This window comes from Pelodiscus sinensis, chromosome 26 (assembly GCF_052426305.1).
Source record: "Pelodiscus sinensis isolate ZL-2025 chromosome 26, ASM5242630v1, whole genome shotgun sequence".
Lineage (NCBI taxonomy): Eukaryota > Metazoa > Chordata > Testudines > Trionychidae > Pelodiscus > Pelodiscus sinensis.
In genome coordinates this window covers 19147501-19155242 of record NC_143077.1, presented here as the reverse complement: position 1 = coordinate 19155242, position 7742 = coordinate 19147501, and the positions used below count along the sequence as shown (strand labels likewise).

The 7742-nt window shown below is 57.0% G+C and overlaps 1 protein-coding gene across 2 annotated transcripts in view; it reads left to right on the top strand.

The window, feature by feature from the left end:
- Positions 1–7742, top strand: part of LOC106731587 (cAMP-dependent protein kinase inhibitor beta-like) — a 52494-nt gene that overhangs the window by 32225 nt on the left and 12527 nt on the right. The window lies entirely within an intron of this gene.

Genomic DNA, 7742 nt, shown 5'->3' with positions numbered 1-7742 from the left:
CAACGCCCATGAGAGGGTTTTGTTTTTAGTCAGTCGTTTGACTTTGTCACTCCCCCTCTATCCCTGAGCCAGCGTACAGGGCAGACGTCCAGGTTGAAAGGGCAACCTGGAAAGACTCGCTGGCTGGTCTGGTGAAGCTCTGAGCTAGGGGAACTGCCAGCCATTCCCATTCCTGGCTTCTTTTCTCTGCCTCTCCCGGCCTGGCACACATGAGCACCACTTCCCTGACTGCCCTTCCTCTGCCCAGCTCCCCAGCACCTCGTCCTCGACTGCTCTCCCCACCTTTGGCTGCCCCGGGCACCTGCTGTTCTCAGGCCACACAGCAAGGCAGGGCCGGGGGCAGGACAGATCCGAGTGCTCTGCCCCGGAGGCTCTTGCACCCAGCGCTGCCCAGGCCTGATCGCAACATCTTCTCCCGTGGGCATCAGACTCCTCTGGCTCGGCTTGGTGCCCCAAAGGCTGCAGCACTGCTTTCCCTGGTGGCGGGGAAGCAGCCACCTGATCCCTCCATCACCCACCCCATCCCTGTCCTCTGCACCCCCTCTGCCTCCGCTGTATCCCCGAGTCTCCTCATTGCCCCCCCCTTGGCTTCTCCCCTGCCCTCCTTCTAGTGCCTGAACCCCCTAAATCTGCCTCCAACCCCCCCTCACTCTTCCAGCCCCCCTGTCACGGGGTCTCTCCGGCTCCAGACTATCCCTGGATTCCACCGGCCTCTGGCAGCCATTTGGCATGTGGGCATGGCATCAACCTCACTGAAACCAGCAGGAGGCAGCAGCCATCTTTGCTAAGGGCAGGTGCACTCCTTTTGAGGCTAGACGGGGAAATGGCAGCCGTCATGCTGGCAATGGGGGACGATGATCATTTGCTATTTATTTTAAAGAGTTTGTCTGTTTGATCAAGAATGCTTCCTAAACCAGAAGAGCGAGGACCACCAAATTCGGTAGGCAGCTTCCTCTGACCATAACTTAAAGCAGCATAAGGGTTTGGTTGTTCCAGGACAATGGGCTGCTCATAACACCAGACAGAAAAGAGATAGAATCATCCAATCAAGTACGGTTCCCAAAACTGTACGTACCTGAGTGAATGTTGAGACTGAACCAAGATGAGTCCTAAAAATAGGATGAACCTGGCATAGGATTGCTTCTCAATAAACCTTACGGAAAAGAGAGAAACTGGAGACATTTAGGAAACGTTTAGATTACAGGCTTTTGTCGACACAGGCTTTATCGACAGATACTGTTGACAAAACGTCTGTCGACAAAGAGTGTCTAGACTACAGCCCGTTCTGTCAACAAAGCAAGCAGCTTTGTCAACATGAGAGTGTAGACGCAAAGGACAGTGTAGATGCAATAGCGCCTTCTGGCGACAGAACTCTGTTAACAAAAAGCGTTATTCCTCATAGAATGAGGTTTACTGCCGTCGACAAAACTGCCGCGTTCTGTCGACTTCCTGTCAACAGAGCGTGGCGGTAGTGTAGATGCAGGTATAGTTTTGTCGACAAAAGCCCACTTTTGTCAACAAAACCCTGTAGTCTAGACACACCCTTAGAATCGTGCTCTGTTTTGGCATAGATACATCAATGCTTAAGGTTTGAAAACTAGAAGAAAATGTGACTGGAAACCAAATTGACTATAGGCCTTTTTTAAAAAACATAACAAATGATAAGAGTTTATAGGAATGAAAAAAAAATACCCTTGATGGAATTCCCATTTTAAAAAGTTTACTAAAAAAAATTAAATAAATTTTAACAATCCCTTTTTTAAAGAGAAATCTGAAATAAAAATTAACCTTATAAAAATATCACTGTATTTTAAAAAAACCCAATCTTTTAAATAAAGTGAGTTTATTTCCCTTTTACTTTCAAAAGAACCCCAACAACAAATTTGCTAGAACTGAATCTGGGAAGTCCGGCTTCGATCTCCCTTGTCCGCTATCGTTGGGACCTGACTGGGCCTGGAACAAGAGAATTTGCCAGACCAGGGGAGGTCTGCCAGCAGCCCCCAAGCACATGCGGCTGGCAGGCTGCCCCAGCAGGTACTTTGCCTCGACCTCCCCCCCAAACTGGCTGGGCTGCTTGGCCAGCTGCTTCTGGCTCCCTGAGTTTCTGGAGGCTGCAGGGGACTCCAGCCCCAGGCAGCGGGCTACAGGGATTCCAGCCCTGGTCCTGCGCTTCCTGCAGCTGAGACAACCCTGTTTTCCCCAGCCCTGGCTCTCCCCCCTGCCCGTAGGCTCCAGAGCACTCTGGTCCAGGAACTTCGGTGTTTCAGCAGGACCACGGATGTTGCCGGACCAGAGGAGGCCGGTTTTTAGAGGTACAACCTGTACTGCGAGTTGGGGCCTTCATTACGTTTACGTGGGTCACGGTAACTCCCCTCCCTCCGCCCCCTGCTGCAGCTCACTAGAGTTGTGATCAGATTGCAGGAGTCACCGTATTGCAGGGATTCTAGGACAGAACTCGGCTCATTTGAGCCCGACTCTCCATTGCCCTGTGTGTGGCAGGATGAATTGCACCAGCCGGCACAGTGAGTGAAAAGCTGCCTCAGACCTTTGCACTGACATAATGGCGACATGAGGTGAACATAAGAACATCAGAGCAGCTAGACTGGGTCAGACCAAAGGTCCATCTAGCCCAGTGGCCTGTCTGCCGACAGTGGCCAATGCCAGGTGCCCCAGAGGGAACGAACAGCTCCAGGATCCCTCCCCTGCCATTCCCAATTCCTGACAGGCTAGGGACGCCGTTCCTACCCATCCTCGCTAATAAGCAGGGCCTGACAAACCGTGGCAAAAGCTGCTTGCCAGCCGCACACTGCGCATGCGCAAGAGCCGCATTTCACATGCGCGCGCCGCCGGTAAACAGGGCGCCGGGCTGAAATTACTCACCACGGGTGAGTAGATTCAATAGCTTGTCAAGCCCTGCTAATAAGTATTGATGGACCTAACCTCTGTGAATTTATCTAGCTCTTTTTTGAATGCTGTTAAAGTCTTGGTCTTCACAACATCTTCTGGCAAGGAGTTCCACAGGTTAACGGTGTGCTGCATGAAGAAAAATGCAGGGCTACAGAGGGTCGGGCCATTGTCATCTGACACCACCTGGGTTTCAGTCCTTTTTTATTTTCTTCCCTGCATCTTAGCAGCACAGCACGAAAGCCTCCCAAACAAGAACTGTTGGTTATTCTTCCTCTAGCACAGCCCTGCTGGGCAGTTAGAGGTACCTGCAACCGTGTTTGTCATTGTCTTCGACATAATTTCCCTTGACAAACAAGGGTGTAAATTAAGGAGGAAATCGGAGTCTGTGTCATCTCCCAGTGATAAGAAAAGGGGAACACAGGATCCAGCTGGCTGGGAGGTAGAAGTGGCCTGCAGCCGCCTGCTGAAAGATGGTTGTACTAGGACAGCAGCTGCTTATCTCTGCTGCATTTAAAGGGGCAGCTAAAGAAAGGAAAAATAAAGCCAAGAGTGATGCTGCAGGGAGCAGGTGTGGTAGCGAGAGACCAGGCAGACAGTGAGAAGGGAGGGGACTGACTTCCTGCCTTTGGAAGGGCCAGCGCTGTGGCTGGGAACACATGCTCTGGTTTTCAAGGGCAGAGTCTGGTGTTTGACACAGCTGTGGCTTTTTGTTGGCTCTGTTTCTCTGCAGTAAAAACAGGTGGTTTTGTCCTGGCCGGCTTTGGGCATGCAGAACCCGCTGCACCTGGCCCCGGAAGCTCAGCGATGTCTTGGGAAACTGAGAAAAGTTTCCCAAAGGGCCATGTTCTGAGTGAGCAGGCTCCAAAGGCTGCATTAAAGCCACTTGCCACCCCTAAGGGGCTGTCCCAAGAGCAGCAGCGGGACGACCTGCCACACTCGGTTATGTGCATTCACCTAGTGAGTGGCCATGCCTGCCTCAAAGTTGGTAGTCTGAACAGACAGAGCAGAGTCCTTATCCCCCACAGGAAACTGAGGCAGGGATTAAGAAACCTGGCAAGATCACACGGGGTGGGGAAGGAGTCAGCGCAGCCAGTACCAGGGGCACGAACCCGACAGCACTGCGTCAGTCCCTGGTCAGTGGATCATTCCTGCCTGCACAGAGGTTTCCCTGGCTCTGGCAGCGGAGCAGGTAGGCACGGCGCATAGCCATGCAGTCTGTAGGCCTTGGCGGCTGCCTAGGTGTGTCGTCTTGCATCAGTCCTCAGTTGGAATCGAGTCATTTTACACCAGGAACAGGGCCACAACCAGGCTTTGTGAAGGCAAAAGGGATATCCGGGGGGTGCTGTAATCAGCAGTTCAGTCCGGTGCTGCCAAGGCTGGAAGGCCCTAGAGAGAGACCCTTGGCAGCACGGGCTGCATCAGTGACTGTGGAGGTAGGAGTGTCACGGGGTCTCTCAATGCGGAATCCCCTTTAGAGCTGTCACAGCCGAGTGCTGGCTCCACCATTGGCACACCCCATGCCAGCCTCCCCTCGGATACCAGCCCTGAGTCCAGCTACCGAGCCCCTGGTCAGCCACGGCCCATCCCCTTCCATTGCCCCACCTGCCCAGCCCCCTCAGAAGGGCGAGCCTGGCTCTGGGAAGGGCCGGTCGACTGGTCCTCTGCACGATTTCACCTCCGCGTCAGTGGCACAAAGCGTCTGAACAACCGAGCCGCCCAGGGCTCCCGGACAGCCTGGCGGTCCCACTGCAGCCTGTCCTGAGCAGCCCTGCCTAACAGCCCAGCTCTCACAAGCATCCCTACAATGACAAAGCAGGGGCTGCGTCAGTCGGACGCCCGTGCGAGCGAGTAGCCTCGCACCCCGCCTGCAGGCGATCCATCAAACCTCGGCGAGACGAGCGGCCACGTCGCGGGGCGTCCCCGTGCCAGCAGCGGCAGCTGGGGCAGCAGGGCTAGGGATGGGAAATTAACGAGCCTGCCACCTTCGTCTATGCCACCATCTGTTCTGCTCTAAGAGGGCTCATTTCCTTCCATACGGCTGCTGGGTAATTACCAGCATTGCACCGCCGGTGCCCTCGTCCTAATGAAGTGAGCAGCCTCTCCAGGCGCACTGCAAAGGAGCCTCTGGGCTGGTTCCAGCTGCCTGCCCCTGTGAGCACCTTGGGGGCTGCATGCGGGGCTGGCAGGGTGCTGCGTAAATGGATGGACTTGGCCACATTCCCTGGAGACGTCCAGGTGCATCAAGGGCCCCCCGCGGATACTGCCGAGACGGGGGAACTAAAGACAGTCGGTCTGCATTGGGCTGCTGTGCAGCGTCCTGGAAGTCCTGCTGGGGCACAGGGCGGCGGCGCTGCCCTTCCACCTGCTGCTGTCGCCATTCTTGCCATGTCGGGTTTATTTCCTAAGGCCTCGGCTCCCGGAGGCGTGTGATTATGTGAGATGCTCCGTTTTCTTCTTTAAAACCGAGTCGAGCCCCCTGGTGGTGGAGAAGAAGTTTGAAAACGTGTCCTCAAAGCGCCAGCGCCAGAAGGCAAAGGGAAAACCCACCATTGTGATTTTTTTAAAATCTTGTGATTTTGAATCCAGCCTCTTGATTGTGGGGCCTGGTGTATGACTCGGGGTCTCATGGGGTTGATCATTCCAGGAATATTAGGGCGGGGAGAGGCTGTTCTCAGTGGGGGCAGGTGGCAGACCGAGGAGCAATGGGCTCAAGTTGCAGGGGGGGGGGGGGGGGGGTCTAGGTTGGATATTAGGACAAACCATTTCCCTAGGCGGGTGGGGAAGCGCTGGGCTGGGTTCCTTAGGGAGAGGGTGGAATCTCCATCCCTGGAGGTGTTTAAGTCTCGGCTTGACAAAGCCCCGGCTGATTGAGTTGGGTTGGTCCTGCCTTGGGCAAGGGGCTGCACCCGCTGCCTCCTGAGGTCTCTGCCCACCCTAAGATTCTGTGATCCTCAGATCACTTTCCATCTGTCTTTGGGACATGCCCCAAACAACCCATCTGCCTGCATTGGCTGCTGAGCCGCGGGAGAAGGACTGGGGAGCTGAGCGGGCAGCTCTAGGGACTGGCGGTCCCGAGTGGAGAACAGTGCAGTGGCCCTGCCCCTGCTTCAGGGACCCATGCTGGGGTGCTCAGCTTTCATCCCTCCCGCTTCCCCCTGCGGAAAGGGCTGTAATCGTGACTCGCCCCCGGCAGCAGCCCTGTCTCCTGAGTCCGGTAGCAGGACCTGCGGACGGGGGATGGTTCTTCAGCAGCGAGGCAGCTGGGAGCACAAAGCTGCCTGCAGCCCATGGGGATGTGTTTGGGGCGGCTGGTCTGTGCTGCTGCCGCTGCCTCGGCTCCGCTCCTATTTTTAGCTTGCCTGCTCACGAGTGTGCCAGCGTGAGCTGGGATTCATAGTGTCGGCCTGGCATTGGAGACAGCCTTGCCCCATGGGCGTTTAGTGGCATTTGGAGAGCCCTGCCTCGCAGAGGCCAGGGAACGGCTGGAGCGTTAGAGCTGATGGATTGCGAGCGGCCAGCCCCAACACGTGCCCTGCCACAGCCTCCCCCGTGCGCTGGGGCTCGGGGGGAGGGAGCTGAGAGAGGACAGCAAAGGGGCGCGGCACGAGGTGGTTGTGGCTGCCTCTGTTGTCAGGATCTGGCCACCAGAACCCCGTCGGAGCCAGCGTTCGGGCCAGAGCAGCCACACAACACTGGGAACCCGCCGTGGGGTGCGGGCCTGGCACCGTGTTGTTTCCTCCCGCTGCCCCTTTGTGCACGGAGATGCAGCTGAGTCCTCAGCCCTGAGGAGCACGCTGGGAGACGTTAATTCGGGAAGGTTTGGGGGGTGCTCCGAGAGCCTCAGACTGGAGGGGACTGGACCCCTTTCTTATGCATCAGCATCGCCTCCATCAGAATAGGCCGGGCTGCGGAGCTTTGCTTGGGCTCGGTTGCTGGGTGCCGCATGCAGGGGCTGGGTGTGCTGGTGGCTGGTGGCCCTTTGGGCGCCACGTCGTGTGACTCTCTGGGTATGGCCACGCGGTTCCATGTCTGCGGCTGGCCCGTGCCTGCTGGCTGGGGCTAAGGGGCCGGTTAAGTCCAGGGTAGACGTTTGCGTTTGGACTGGAGCCTGGGCCCAAGGACCCTGTGAGGGGGAGGGTCCCAGATGTGGGCCTGCAGGCAGCTACTCCAGAGGCAAACGGCCCCTTAGCATGTGCCCCCGAAGCCCCAAGTGCGGGCAGGAGGTGCCCGGGGCTCTCAGACTCCTGGCCTTGGAAGGGGAGGGGCAGCAGCTGGCAGCCCCAGGGGTCTGGCTGGCCTCACTAGCGCTCTGATCCGCACTGTTACTGAGAAGGCTTTTCCTCTGCTCGCAGGGAGCCAGAAAGCACAGACCCCGTCTCCTTTCAGTCGGCAGTGACCGTACTCCGCAAAGGGCCTCGCGCCGGGCCCTTGCACGGGGGAGATTAATGCTGTCGTGCAGAAAAGCCGCGGCTGCTGGTTCCAGACCCAGCCTGCTGCCCAGAAAGCACGGTCTGGGAATTAGCCGCCTGCTGCTCCTCCGCTCTCTCCCAGGAGCTGAGGGGGAATTTTGGCACATTAGAGCGATGAGCAATTGAGGGGAAAGCTCTGCTCCCAGCGAGGCAGGGCCTGTGTCTGTGTCCTGCCTCCCAGGCCTTCCTTCCCGGGCGCCCAAGGCCCACGGCGGCTGCAGTGGGAGCCGCACACTAGTATCCGCACTATCCGTCCTCCCAGGGCATTAGCCGCGGTTTTCTCCGTCCTCCCAGCCGCCTCTAGCTCTGCATCTCCATCCGCCGTCACCGTCCCGGGCTGCCACGCGCTTGCGCTCCCCAGGGGTT